Source organism: Miscanthus floridulus, chromosome 10 (assembly GCF_019320115.1).
Source record: "Miscanthus floridulus cultivar M001 chromosome 10, ASM1932011v1, whole genome shotgun sequence".
NCBI lineage: Eukaryota > Viridiplantae > Streptophyta > Magnoliopsida > Poales > Poaceae > Miscanthus > Miscanthus floridulus.
The window spans coordinates 14,188,650-14,204,099 of NC_089589.1; the positions used below are offsets into that span (position 1 = coordinate 14,188,650).

Genomic DNA, 15,450 nt, shown 5'->3' on the forward strand with positions numbered 1-15,450 from the left:
ATGCTGGACTCTGTTTTTATGTAACAGGCTGTCACATAAAAATGTTGAATGTTGTGATACGGTTTTGTATACTTTCTTGAGCTCTGAATGAATTTCCGTTTGATCAGGCAGCAGCGTCCAAAAGCACGATTGCACGGGCTTGTGATTTTTTTTTTTATATAAGGCCTCCATAGTGGGCCAGGGCTGAGCAACTCCGTCAGAGGTCTTACTTGAACCTCATAACTAAATATAGATGTTTAGATAAAAACACAACTCCAACGATAGTCCTACTAAAACCTACAATTTAAGATGGACACCCAAATCCACACTCCAGACCCTATTCGGAAAATGGGGGCTCACTCCTGGGCCCATCTGGCCGTTTCTTTCCTGCGCGCTCGTCTGCCCGTCCGTGACTCGCCGCCGTTCGAAACCGCTAGGAGCGCCTCCGCCTCCCTCCACCGCGCGAGTGCGGGAACGCCTGCGCTCCGGCGAGCCGCCCGCCTCCACTGCGTGAGCGCCTCCACCACATGAGCACGAGCCCGCCTCCGCTCTGGCCTCCACTGCGTCGCCGAATCCGCTCCCTCTCCAGTGGCCTATGCTCCTGCTCCGCCGTGGGTCGCTGCCTCTGCCATGGCTCAAGGTCCCGCACACGGCCAAGCACACGCTCGCCAACCCGGGAGAGGAGGCACGGGCGGAGTTGAGCACGCGCACGCCCGGCAGAGACGGGAGCCATGTTGCGAGCGACGAACTCCTCCCCTCCCTCCGGCGGCTCCTCCCCTCCCTTCGCCGAGATGCGAGCGCTCCTCTTCTTCTCTCGGTGGTCGCGACGGCGTGCGGCTGCTAGGACCTCGCGCGCCGTGGCCGGATCCCCTCCCAGCACCGACAGGATCTGCCTAGCGTTGTCCAGCAGGAGGAAGAAGATGGAGCGAATGACGAGCGGGTCCTGTTTGTCAGTGTCTGTTGAATGAATTTGAGGGCTCAAATTTGGGTGGTGCTGTTGGAGTGTAAGCAAAATTTTAAACACCAAAAAATAAAGAGGAGCACCTAAATAAAAAGTAGGAACCCTGTTTTGAGAGCTACTGCGGTTTGAGTTGGTGAAAGCCTACAAATCGTACTCTAGAACTACAGGTAGTTTTTTCTTTAGCCCTTTTACCACATCGGCTGCTAAAACCAGATTAACAGCGTTCATAACCACGTGGAATGTGTGGTTAGCAATCTCAAATAAATTATTGAGAAATCAATTTCATGCACACTACATGATGTACCTGCGCATTCTATTATTTTTCCAACCTTTTTCTTTTTTTTAAAAAAGGAAAGTTTTTTCCAACCTTTTTCCAGTAATCGAACTTCGATTAATCCAATATACTTATATAACGAGGTGGTACTACCCCGTGCGTTGCTGTAGAATCTTTAGAATATTATTTCAAAAAAGTAAATTTAGAAAGTATCTATCTATCTATCCCACCCTGATACCAAAGAAGCAAAATTTCTAGCACTAATTTTTTTTTGTGCAGCCCTCACTTTCCTACTCTTTTACGATCTGAAAGCGCGTCCTCGAGATTTCTTACAGGTCGATGTGTTGGAGTTAAAGTTAAAACAGAGTCGGAGAACAAGTTGGAGACCGACACGGAGTCTCAGAACTTATGTTCGACATGTACAAATCAAACCATCACCCTTGTATTCATGAATTCGAGGAAGAAAACAATCTACAAACCAAATCACCACGGCAAAAAAAAAAAAAAAAAACGGATTCGAGGAACACGTTCTCCTCGGCCGCGTTCCAGTTTGGGAGGAACGGCAGCGGCGGCGCGACGCAGCTAGGAGCGGCTCGGGGCAGCGGCGGCGCAGCGCATGGATCTCGGGACGGTGCAGCGAGGAGCAGAGTTGCTCGTGCCCACGGCGGCGGCTAGGAGCAGGGCAAAGAGCTCGCCCAGTGGCACACGATCTTCCTGCCACACACCATCGGTGAGTCCTCCCCGACCCAATGACGCCGCTTAGCTCAATCCACGTCGTTGCCGTCTCCGACTGGAACTTCAACCATGCGAACCAAGGGCCTCGAATCCAACATCGTCCACAGTGCACCCTCTGACCGCAAGTCGGCATCATCCTTCTTCCCGTACGGAATCGCATCGCATCCCCGTGCGCCAAAGACCCGATTTCACCGTCGCTGCCGAGGTGAGCTCGTCGACCGCCGCACTTCGCTATCCAAGCAGACTGCATGGGCAAGCCCGCACGGAGGTGAGCAAGTTTCCCGAGCCCGCCATGCCTTCTCTCTCGTCTCCTCTCAGGTTGCTTCGCTAATCAACGGTGGAAGGTAAGGTGCGGAACAAGGTGAGGTGATCATCTCAGTTGAAAGTCTATTGGCTTAGATGTATACTATTGTTTTTTCTCCCGTTGTAACGTACGGGCATCTTTGCTAGTAACAATATAATTGAAACTTGCTCAAGTCATATAAGAACAAATTTTCATTAGATGAATACATGGTAGGAAAAATAAAGACAAATGTATGGATGGTTATCTTGAGTAGGAAATAACATAAACGGGTAGTATATGTGAAACTTGGGCACATTGTATAAGAACCAATATTCTTTACATGACTATATCTACATGGTTTGAAGATACATAGATTTTCAGGTAGAAAAGAAAACAAAATTCATGCATTGTGTAACCGTAACTCCCAAAGTTCTTTTTTTTTTGCCTAAGGAAACGAAGCTGTACTGATGTCTCGCCGAGGACATCGCTGCCGCTGCTGCAGCAAGACAGGAGCCAGTTTTCTTAATCTTCTGTTCTTTTTTTTAGAAAAAAACAGGAGCACTCAATCATTCAAAGAGTTCACTTTGTTTGTTCTGATTGCATCTTTGTGACGGTTGCATCAGTGAAGCGTGAATGCTGGACTCCGTTTTGCTCTATAAACCAGTAATGCAGTGTGAAAGAAAGTCTAATTAACTTTGGGAGATACTAGCGCACGAACGTCTGGACAGAAACGTGTGTCCGCACGCCCGCGCCACCTCCGTTATGTGTGTTCGCAGAAAAACACTGCTCCTGCCGCTCCTTCTCCCTAGCCCCTCCTTTCTCTCCACGAGTCTGGATGCTCGCGCTTGCAGGAAATGCGGCGCCCACCGCTCCTGCGCACTCCCCTAACCCCCTCCTCTCTCTCCACACTGGCGGGGCCCGGACTAGCATGAGGACGAGCACGCCCCGTCCGCAACACCCTAGGTGCGCTACGCGTCCCGACCACCAGCCCCCAGCGCACCCCATCCCCCGACGCCACGGGCCCCGCCCCCCCCCCCCCCCCCCCCCGACTCTTACCTGTAAAACATGAAACACTTGGATCCAACATAGGTCTGAAGTTGATGAAACATTTGAAACATACATTTGCAATATATATGTGAAACATATGCAATATCCAAATAACTACTTGCAACATGAAAACACTTATTACAACATAAGACTGAAACAACTGAAACATTTTGAACCATACTCTTGCAACTTATATGTGTGAAATATATGCAACATCCAGATAAAAACGCTTGAAACATACGTTTGAAAACAAATCAAAAACATTTTGAACAAACGCTTACAACATGCCTCTGAAGCACTTGCAACATATGCAACATCTCAATCTACTTTTACAACATACATACGAAACACTTAAAACATACATTTGTAACATAAGGGAGGGAGAGGCCAAGGCCGGTTGATTCCGGCCTCGGGGTGGGAGCCGGCGCCGAGTGGCAGTGTGCGAGCACCACCAGCACGGGCCGCGCTTGTGGGTGCCATTGGCTCGGCGGAGACGAACCTGTGGCGCGCAACGGCACCACAAGCACCAGCAGAGGCGGGCGGCGGGCCCGATGGCGTGGGTGGGCACGCGGCGGGTGGGACCGTGGGAGCAAAGAGTGAGAGGTGTGGGTGGGGCGCACGACGGGCAGGAGTGAGGAGCGAGCAGCGCAGGATGAGAGTGTGCTGGAGATAGGGGAGACATAGAGAGAAGGAGGTAGGCTTGTTGGGCCTGTTGTGAGGCGGCGCCCGATCGGACGCTCGCCCCTGAGCATTACCGATTAACTTTGCATCTCCTGCTATTTCAATTGTTTTCGGTCACCAGTTTGATCACTGTGATGCCAATTCTCCAGAAAACGCTCTGTTCCATAAAAATCTTGAATCTTGCGATATGGTTTTGTACTTTCTTGAGCTCTGAATTTCCGTCTGACGCAGCAGCAGCGTCCAAAAGCACGATTGCACGGCTCGTGAACTTTTTGTATAAGGACTCCGTAGTGGGCTTGGAGCCGAAGAAAAATAACCTAGGCCCAGTAGTTTGAGTTGGTGAAAAAGCCTACAAATAGTACTCTAGAACTACAGGTAGTTTTTTCTTTACCATTTTTACCACATCGGCTGGTAAAATCAGATTAACAGCGTTCATATACCAATGTGTGGTTACTGCAAAAGACCACGTTGAATGTGTGGTTAGCAATCTCAACAAATTATTGAGATCAAATTCATACACACTACAAGATGTGCCTACACATTTTATTATTTTCCAATCTTTTTCTTTTTTTAAAAAAGTTTTTCCAACCTTTTTCCAGTAATTGAACATGGATTATCCAAGAGACTTTATATAACAAGGTGGTACCCGTGCGTTGCTTTGGAATCTTTAGAATATTATTTAAAAAAAATGCAAATTTAGAAAGTATGTATAACAGTTTATAATTGAAACTTGCTCAAGTCTTACAAGAACAAATTTTCATTAGATGAATACATGGTAGGAAAAATAAAGATAAATGTATGGATGATTTCCTTGAATAGGAAATAACATTAACGTGTAGTATATATATGAAACTTGGGAACATTGTATAAGAACCAATATTCCTTACATGACTATTTGTACGTGATTTGAGGACACAAAGATTTTCAGGTGGAAAAGAAAACAAAATTCATGCATTGTGTAACCGTAACTACATTGGAAAATAAATAAAATTCATGTATATTGATGTGATCATTATATGAACTTTTGTAAATGAAACAGCGTTGAAGAAATTTAGTGGTACTAAGATTTGTCCTATAGTTTCTTCTTTGCTTACAACGCTCTGGATATGCAATTCTCTCTCTCTTTTTTCTCCTTTTGGTGTGTAAGAAACAGTGAGAACATCATGATCGGGAGATTTACCTATAGAGCTACTGTTGTTTTTATAGAATCCTTTAGCCTTGTGATTGTATTGTATTCATATATCCTTCGTGGATCTCGCTACACATATATAGTTGAAGAAATAGCATTGGCATACTAGAACTATTCACATGGTACATTCTACAAAAATGTGAGACATTATAAAATACTAGTATAATGCCCGTGCTAACGCTACGGTTTAATTAGGCAATGCAAATCAAACAACCAAAAGTCTATTAACAGGCAACCTGAAACTCATGCGACACTTCACACAGACAAACATAATTGTCACAAATATAATTCAACAAAGAAAATTTTCATATATGCACTCAACTCAACAAAGAAAAGAGGCCAACTCACCATGATTTGCTTCTTAATCACTGGACCAGGGCAGTGACGCATCGTGAAAAAACAAGTGCCTTTGAGGTCATAAACTCGTGAAATATTGTGGCCAAAGAGAAGACTTTCCATCACTGTCAAGTCGATCTTTACCTCTGTGCCATGCCTAATTTGCTTAACCTGAATAGGCAAGTGAGTCCAGATGAAAAAAAACAAGAAAAACAAATTGAAATCAAACACAAGCTCGATATAACTACCTGATAGATCTTCCTCTTGTTAACAAGAAATACAAAGGACTGTTCCTTTCCTGTTTCAAGGGGTATCACGTGGAGCTTGTACTTGCAGTATGGAAGCTATGGTTAACTGCACAAGAAAATGTGTGAGCATAAAGACTTTCTTCAGAAAAAGTATTGACATGAACAAGATATGTCTGCAAACAAAATGAAAACACAATGTTTAAAAGAGCCAATATAATAGTTCCTTCCGAAGCCAAGATCTTGTCAATTGCCTCTTTTGTAGATTTAAAAGAGCCTGACAAGATGACATATCACGAATGTTTAAGGACAACTTGTGACAAGTAGTGATATTGGAACAGTAATGCCACTGCACTACAAGTTAATCAACCATAAGAGGAGTCAAAATAATGAAAATTAAAAATTAAAAAAAAATTGAGGTTGCTTAAGATGTAGTGCAATTAAGCAAGACAGCAGGAGATAATGTCTTATTGAAACATAATGAGGAAGAAATACCTCACTTGATTTATACTTTAAGTATTTTTTGTCACTGTAAAGCTTAGTTTTTTTGGAATCTTCACAGTAGAGTTCAATAAAGAAATAGAATGATTGCTTATTTTAATCAGCACATAGCTTTTTTCAGCAGAAGTCGGTTTTGTCTAACTGCAATAAGATTTAATAATGTTTTGGTCAGTCTCAGGAATTATATGAGCTGCTATGGTCATACGTACCGATTAATCTCCATCAGATCGTTATAGCTCCACAAGAATCCTAAGATAAAAGAAACTGAACTAAATCAGGATTTAATCCTTGCCACAATAAAACTAAAAACATAAGCAGGGTTTATTTTCACTGTATATTAGAGCATTGATCTTTTTAGCATGAATACAAAAGGAAATAATAATCTATTGCAGGGTCAACCTGTACAGATATACCTGTTCCCAAACAGCTCTTCATCAGGATCTAAAGTTTCAAGTATGTCCTCCATTTGTATGTTGCTCATGCCTGATATCCACCTGCATTATCCACCTGATTAGACATCCAAAATTAGTCAGAATTTTTTATACAAATGCAGAAACATGATAGGTCGAAATAAGTTTTTGGTGAGTGAATATAATTTAGATTTTTGGTTCTTCCTGTATGCTCATTTCCGAATTCAATGTACAAGTAAGTTGTTAGTAAGAAAAATAGCTTGCGTTGTCATTTTCATTAGTATGCATCTGCATTTAAATTAGAAATTTGTTTTCCTTCTATATATTTTATCACAAATAGAAAAACCAGAAACAATGGTTTCAGGTTCCAGTTCATATCTATTGTCATAGAATTCAGTCAGAAAGTGGAGAAGTTGTATGGCATGTAAGCTGGTTGCAAATGTCTTCGATACACAGCCCACTATTTCACCGGAGAGCTCCTGGAGAACGCGGGCTCCTTCCCGGCAGCACCATACCCTTTGTTACTCACATCAATTGCTAGACCAGATCCCTACTCCTTAGCTGGACTTGAGGCACACTCAGAAAATCGAAATCGTAACAGCATTCTGATACTACCGAAGAAGTAGAACGCACCGATAAATCCTTGGCATTGGTGGAGCCGGACCGCGAAGATGACTTCTTCCCGAAGAGCACGGACTTGATCCACTTCACCGAAGACTTCCCCATTGGAGCCAAATCCGCTGCGCACCAGACCGGAGGGGTTCAGAGCCTGTAACAGAACCGCACATCAGTCCTCGACCAGAGCGCCGCAGCAGCAGCCTGGGGAGGCGCGAGGGGCAGGAGCGGCACGTGCGACGCGATGGATCAGGGAGGGGAGAGTCGGAGTCGGAGTCAGAGTCGCGCGTGCCGCCGCCGCTGCTTGCTCCCGTGGCCTGGAGCCCGAGCCCTCCAGAGCGCCATAGCAGCAGGCATCGCCGCCGCACTGCCGACGGCCGGAGCTAGGGTTTTGAGCCTGGGGAGGCGTGCGTGGGAAGGGAGGTGAGAGGAGGAGTGGGAGTCGCCCGTGGGGGAGAGAAGTCGAGCCTAGACTGCCGGTCGGCCGGCCGGCCGGCGGTGCCCTGCCCTGAGGTTCGTCCCGTGGGGGAGAGGAGAGGAGTCCGTGAGTGGGAGAGGAGGCGTCGGGGGACAGGGAGGGAGTCGCACGCGGGGTGGAGGTTCTGCGTGATGAGTAGGCGATGGAGGGCAGACACACTAAACATGAGCTGTCGGATTTGGATTAGTAATGAGAGAGAATGGCTAAGAGATAATTTGGTGTATTTATTTTGATGGTGTTATATTTTCTAGGTGTATTCATTGGTGTGGATGTAGCATAGGTCATGACTGTGGAGCAGACATTTATTGTGTGGCTGTAGATTTATTCTAACTGGTGTATTATAGGGGTAGTAGATTAAAACAAAGGAAGACTGGCACACTAATAAGAATTTAAACATATCACTAAGCTGTGCGACCAAATTGTTTAGTCATATTGGTCATGATTAAAGTAAACAGTACTCAAGTGTAAGGTAAGTTTTATTAAATCAAAGGTCATGGAAGTCGCCACTTAAAAACACGGTATTAAATACCGAATTGTCAATTCAATCATAACTCATTGTTCAATTGCAGACGAGTGTAAATCTCTGTTCTTGTTAGATGTTCAATTTAATTGTCTCGATAGAAATACTGATATATAAAACCACAGTAGAATTGTGAGTGTTTCTTCTCTGCCTTAGAATTCAATGAAGACCGTTAGATTTAATAATACTTGGCCCATTATTTATTCAATTAAATCGAAATAAATCCCATGCCATGATAAATGTTAGGAGCAACAAAGGTGCAGTCCTGTATGAAGAAATTGACTAGAGGTTGACTGAACGCAAGAAGATGGCTACTGCATGCATCTATTGTGAAGTTGAGAAAGGTGGAACCCTAGAAGGAGTATCATACGTGCCCCAAGCCGAGCCATGACGAAAACGAACTCAGTGAAAAGGACGTAAGAATTATTTAATTTGACTATGCGTGAAATTGTTGACATCGAAATTTGGTTCAGGATGGAAGTTCCCTGAAGTCAAGATTCGTCGAGGAAAGCCGAAATATTCAACCAAATCGGCTAACCGAGTTATCAACGGAATCAACTAACAAGGTGACATCATCACCTCGAGAGAATGGGCCCTATCGGCAGAATCAGCATGGCATAAAGCAAGAAGATGTGTCAGGCTCCATAGAAGGGAAAGATTCGAGTCCAAGTTATCTTAAATTAGGAAGTTTTTATTTTCTTTTCCAAGTTTGTAACCAGCCTTATTCGACCATTACTCGTAGTCAAGCCTCGGGTATAAATATTAAACCCCGGCTATTGTAGTAGATATCTCTCATCGATCAACCAAACAAGTACCTTTACTTTTTGGCTTACGCTACCCCTTAGGAATAGGAGTAGAGTAGATTTCGACGAGTTCTTTGGGCAAGCAGGGCTGCATCGTACGACCAGACCTCCGGCTTGTTTGTCAGTATCCGTCATGACTTGTATTGTTACTTGCAAGGCTGCAACAGACGACTGATCTCTTGCAAGTCGCGGTATAAGTTAGTTATGGATCTATATTGTTTTTTGTAAGGCTGCAACAGACGACTGATCTCTTATAAATCACGGTATAGATTAGTTATCGATTCATATCAACCTTTACAAGGCTGCAACAGATGGCTGATCTCTTATAAACGTTGGTATTAATCAAAGTTATCGATATTGTGTTAAATAGTTTACTGTTTAATATAATATCACCAATTGCCCGATCTAGTTTGAGATTTATTGGTCTTATTATTCTAAACCATCGTCTGCTTGTTATTATCACAGTTGAATTCAATTCTTGACGTTAGATCTTGTTTGATGACTAATCTATCTCGATCTTGATCGTACATGGCGGGTGTTTAAAGTCGTGTTCTATTAAGAGATAGATTCATCGATCGCCAGTATCCTGTATGACTCCGCTATCAATGCTTCATCAGCCGACTTGACCTGTTGACAGCGTGCCAGATTGGACATTGTCGGTTAATAGATCTATCTATTAAGAAGAACATGGCATCAACCACCCGCTATGTCTCCATTGGCTAAATTGCTGATGGCTTGAGCTTTCACGCGTATAACATGCTTTCAAGATTTCTTTGCGATGTAAGTAGATCTATCGACTGCTGGTCTCTAATCTAGGGTCCTACTGTCAATGCTGCATGAGACGACTCGACCTGTTGATGGTACAATAGATTGAGCCTAGTTGTTTGTTAATTTATTTATATCCAACAGATGAGTGATTGTATGCTATACGACAAGATCACTAGAATTGACTATTTTAGCCGATGGCCTATTTTGTTGAGGATGCACTGGCTACTTACAAACTTTTATCTGTTTTCATCTCAGATAAAGCTAGTATGTTTCTCATATGTATGCCTACAGGCCTATCCTTACATCTTTCGTATGTTTTCATGATCATCGGCTAGTTAAGATCTATATATTTGAATAACTGACTATTGCCGATATGCTTGTTTTGCTTACATTACATCATGAACATGCCGGATATCGACTCTCTAGTCGATAGCCTTATCTCATCGGCTACTTAGCCGCATATTTGGAATTGTCTGGACAAACGCACCGGCATGTTCCACCTTAAATTACTGATCAATTTTCTCTCCTTGTTAATTGCAGGGTCAAATTGATTGGCATGCCCTCGGTCATGACCATCTGGTCCAGTGTCCACCTTAAGCCCGGAGAGAGCTCGGGATCTGCTCCACGTGGTTTCTCTCGGCTTGTTTTGTGTGCCGACGGTGGAGAACGATCCGTCACTTTTCACCGTCCACACGATCTTGGCACGTCCGGTGGGACCACAATAGTCGACATGGATAATCAGATGATCCTCGAGGTCGACCTTGAAGACCTGCCTGATGACCAGAAGGTGCTCATTGAGCAGGTAGCAGAAGAATTCGGAGAGAAGTGTCTGCTGTCTTACAGCCGGACGCGCAATTCAGTCGTCCAGAAGACTCCCCTACCAAGCATCCTCCTGCATGGACAAAGTGAAGATGTTGAAGTAAGGACCACTGCTCATTTGGTCCACAAGACTGTTCATGAAGCCTTTACAAACCATAATAAGGTGTTGGCCAACACGATTGGCAATGTTTTGAAAGAGTTTTTCTTTGAAGCGCCAGTTGATCAAGTGGGGCTAGCATACTCTAATGGCTTTAATCCTTCCGTTGTGGGAAGCAACATACCTGGTTCTAGTCAATAGCCAAATGGTGGGCAGTTCCAACAGCCACCAATACAACAGCTTTCAGGAGGACAGACTCAAGATCAAACCCTACAAATAGCAGGGGCAAGGTCAAGCCCTGCAAGCCGCAGGGGGCACGGTCAAGACCTACCAATGGCAGGGGCAGCTCAGATGATAGAGGAGCAACTACTAGCACAACAATCACTAAGTGCCCCTATCACACAGACAAATCAGTAACCTACTGGACAAAACCAAGTTTATTCAGTCCAGCAGCCAACCTCTTCAGCTACTCAGCAGGTTGTGCAACGACCGGCTCAGGGAAGATTCAGTACTTCCTATCAAACACTTCAGTCGGCCCATAAAATTGCCCCATCAGTGCAAAGGATCATCAGGAATGATGATCCTAACTACTTCAATAGTCAGTTGCAAGGATACGCAACTCACAATACTCAGATTGACTGTCCAGAGGGGTATCACCTGGTTTTTTATGCTAGCACATACGAGCTCATGCCACATCCTGGGTATTAGAACCCTTATAGTTATAATGCACAACAACTCTTGCAGCCTCCGGCCCAAGGTCAACAAGCTCAAGTACAAGATCCCCAGGCTCAGGCTCAAGGGCAGCCAAGACAAAAAATTGCTAGCTTGGATGCTGATGAGTTCGTCAACATAATAACTGCTATGATGCAGAGCCAGTTTGGTCGGAAGCCTAAAGGATAGGTCGGGTCTTACCAGCGCCCGTACTCAGTTTGGTATGATATTGTGCAACTCCCACCATGCTATAGAGTCCCAAATTTCTCCAAATCCAATGGGATAGATGAGATGACAACCATGGAACATATCAGCCACTATCTCGTTCAACTCAGAGAAGCATCTATTGAGGAGGCACATAGAGTTAGATTCTTCCCCTTGTCCCTGTCTAGACCGGCCTTCAGTTGGTTTTCATCATTAAAACCAAACTCAATCACTGGGTGGGCCGATCTGGAGAACAAGTTCCATGCATATTTCTACAGTGGGACATGAGAGAAGAAGATTACTGACCTAATAAGCATGAGGCAGAGGAACAATGAGTTAGGCTCTGAGTTCATTCAAAAATTTAGAGAAGTAAGGAGCCGTTGCTACTCCCTGAATCTGTCTGATGGACAATTGGCTGAATTGGCCCTTCAAGGGATGTCTCCATTAATCAGAGAGAAATTTGATGGCTAGGAGTTTGTAAGCTTGGCCCATTTAGTTCAAAGAGTGCATGCTTTTGAGAATCAACATCGAACCCTGCGCAAAGAGAAGTATTTGAAGGGTACTGCTGCTATGACTGATCCCTATGATGCAGACTCTGATGGGGATGATCCAGAAGTTGCGATCGCCGAATGGACATGGGGCAAGGCTCCTATATCTTGTCCATGGGTGAAGGAGTCAGAAAATACCTATGACTTCGATGTTAAGAAGGCTGACATGATCTTTGACTTGCTGCTAGAGAAGAAGCAGTTGAGATTACATGCAAATCATGTGATCCCTTCGGTGGAAGAACTTAAAGGGAAGAAATACTGCAAGTTCTACAATGCTACTAACCATAGTACCAATGAGTGCGGAATCTTCTGCTTTCACATTAAGAAGGCCATTGAGCAAGGAAATATCAAGTTTGAGCCAGCTAAGAAACTAACAATGGACATAGAAAAGCATCCTTTCCTAGGGGTGCATATGATAGAGTTCCAATTGGCTAAAGGAAAGATGAAGGTCTTGACGTCGGCTAAGGCCAAAGAAGATGGGTTAGTCAACCCTAAAGCTCAGATATCAGCTGATGAGTATAAGGAAGCTAAGCAACAACACAATCAGCAAAAGAGTCGATATGAGCAAGGTGAAACATCCAGAGCTGGTGCTATGTATCCTCGTGTGACTTCCAGGATCTTGTTGAATAAATGGAAATGCCAAAAGGAGGACTACTAGCATCGGCTTGAAGAAGAAGAGTATGAGCGTCAGTGCAAGGAAGAAAGGTATGAAAGAGAACAAATAGAGTTACATTGGAATTGTACTTTCTTCTGACACTATTGGAACGAAGGTTTGAAATTGCCTACAAGACGTAACTAACCAGAATATAGTAATCAATATTTAGAGTTTAGGCAATCTCAAGCCAATCGCCGATCCATCCATGAGCGTTTGAGTTTTCAGTCTAACGACATGGATCGGCGCATAAAAATAAATGAGTTCATGATTGGCTAGGTAAGCGTGCATATGATGAGAGTTGGGCCAGTCGTGATGGAGAGAAAGAGTATGTTTGGCAAGAGGGCCAATGGTGTCCAGGAGGTCTAACAAGGTGCCAGAAAAGGAGAGTCCAATGCTTGAGGAATAGAGAATTTGAAGCTCAAAAGTATAACAGGCCTCAAACGTGGCGCGTCAAACAAACAACCGACAAGGGTAAGCCATCGGCTAATATTGATATGGTCTTCATCCTACCTGAGGAATTCAGAGCTCCTTCTAAGTATGAGCAAGAAGAATCCAATGAAGAAGGGTGTGATGAAGAAGAATTAGGCGAAGCAGTGGCTCAGCTAGCCCTCTAGTCCCAACAAGCTATATTTGACAAATCATCTCAGCATCAACACTTAAAGGCTTTATACATGAAAGGATTCATCGATGGAAAGCCGGTGACTAAGATGTTAGTCTATGGAGGTGCTACTATCAATCTGATGCCTTATGCCATGTTCGGCAAACTTTGAAAGGGTCCTAGAGATTTGCTTGGGACCAATATGATGTTGAAGGACTTCAATGGTAACGCATCTAAGACACGAGGGGCAGTTAACGTCGAATTGACGATTGGGACTAAAACTCCATCGACCACTTTTTTCATCATCGATGGTAAAGGAACATATAGTCTAATCCTTGGTCATGACTGGATCCACTCTAATTGTTGCATCCCTTCGATAATGCACCAATGCCTCATCTAGTGGCAGGGAGATAATGTTGAGGTTGTTCAAGTCGACATGTCCGTAAGCATGGCAACAACTGACCCAGCCTATTAGGAATTCAAAGACTGTGAATGCTTCTCTGGCAGAATCTAGGAAGGAGGCGTCATCAAGATCAATGATGAACGTCAACAGCAGATCCAAGCAATCGGCTCTGAGAGTTTATTCTAACGGCTCCCCTTTTTAATAATTATGGAACGACTAAACGTCGCTCTCATAGATTAGTTCATCAGAATGTAGCCATTCTGTTTTGAGCGGTCGGATTTGGATTTCATAGCACAACACTTTGAAAGAGCTTGACGGTCGATGATTTTTGGGGTTTCGTAAAAGATTTAGTACTTAAATCATCATTAGCTATTTTCAGAAATGTCGCTCGTTATGAGATTTTGAGCCCTAGTGGTTAAGGGTTAGCGCTCAAGTGTGATCGATTTTGGATCGTTGCCAGGATTGACAGCTGATACTAGCAAAGTATCGCCTTCAGAACAAAAATCGGGCAACCATGATTCAGCCTAAGAAGGCAAAAGCTGGTGGGGTACGCATCGCCTATAGTGCAAAAATAAAAAGGAAAAAACAGGTCGCATAAGATCAGCTCAGGAGTGTGCCATCATCATCATCGCAACAATCTCCAGAAAATGTTCACGCAGATTCAAACAGGGAATGGACACAAGTGGGATTAAAAGATTTTATTTATGGTTGAGTCCCTAAATACAAACTACTGGACGAAGAAAACGTTGTTCACGTTCTCTTCGGCCGAGGATGCATTTGCCGCGGCATCAGCATGACTGGCGAAATCCTCCACTAGCTCATGATGGACATCACCCCTGGCGAAGCTAGGCTAGAGCCCTCAGAGTTCAAGCCCAGAGTTCACTTGGGCAGTCATCAGGGCAACCGCAGCCCCGTGTTGGATGCCATGGAGGGCAATCTCCCTGGCGCGCATGGGAACATCCTAGAGGCGATTACGCCAGCAGATCACCCTGGGTGTTCAAGGACCTAGCAACATTGTTCACCGCCAGTTGGAGGGCCTCCAATTCTTCCTTCAGGGCTGAAATAAGAAGAGAAAAGAATCACCAAGAAGAACACAAAGGAGCAAATGATAAAGGGACATGGTTTCTTTTGAGAATCCTACCTACGACCCTAGCATTGGAATCTACTAACCGTGCCGGGGCGGTGCTACTCTCCCCCTCTATGGCGGTTAGAGCAGTTTGGGAAGCGGGCAAGGTAGCCTCTAGGCGCTCGATTTCCTGGGTCGCCTCCCAATGATGACCTAGCGCCTCATCCTGTTCATAAAGATAATGCCAGGTGTCATCTCTATTATATGAGTCTATGGAATCGATGGAAGAAGCCACCGATGCCGCTGGTTGAGCACCTCGAGCTGCAAACCTCACCAGCATGTTGTGAGTACCGACGCAAGAGATGGTCCTACAGGGTGTAGAATGATTAAGTCCTAGTAATGGATAGGGAATTTTGAGTACGATTAAGCTTACCCTGGAATGCGAAGACGTTGGCGCGGAGGGAGATCCTCTTCGGGAATATCACCAGCAGGGCATTTGCCGTCCGCCATTGCCCTTGGCTAAG

At 44.5% G+C, this 15,450-nt stretch overlaps 1 long non-coding RNA gene across 5 annotated transcripts; it reads right to left on the minus strand.

Moving 5' to 3' along the window:
- Positions 1 to 1,772: 1,772 nt before the first annotated feature.
- Positions 1,773 to 7,845, minus strand: LOC136487704 (uncharacterized). Of its 5 annotated transcripts, XR_010767330.1 has the most exons (8): positions 7,491 to 7,845; positions 7,275 to 7,410; positions 6,645 to 6,738; positions 6,441 to 6,480; positions 5,734 to 5,839; positions 5,498 to 5,656; positions 4,352 to 4,413; positions 3,437 to 4,277 (listed from the first exon to the last, which is right to left on the minus strand). It is a non-coding gene; the product is annotated as an uncharacterized lncRNA (long non-coding RNA). The 5 variants fall into 5 exon arrangements; XR_010767326.1 differs by having other exon boundaries at positions 7,275 to 7,845; XR_010767329.1 differs by lacking the exons at positions 3,437 to 4,277; positions 4,352 to 4,413 and adding an exon at positions 1,773 to 2,276 and having other exon boundaries at positions 7,275 to 7,845.
- Between the last annotated feature and the right edge of the window lie 7,605 nt (positions 7,846 to 15,450).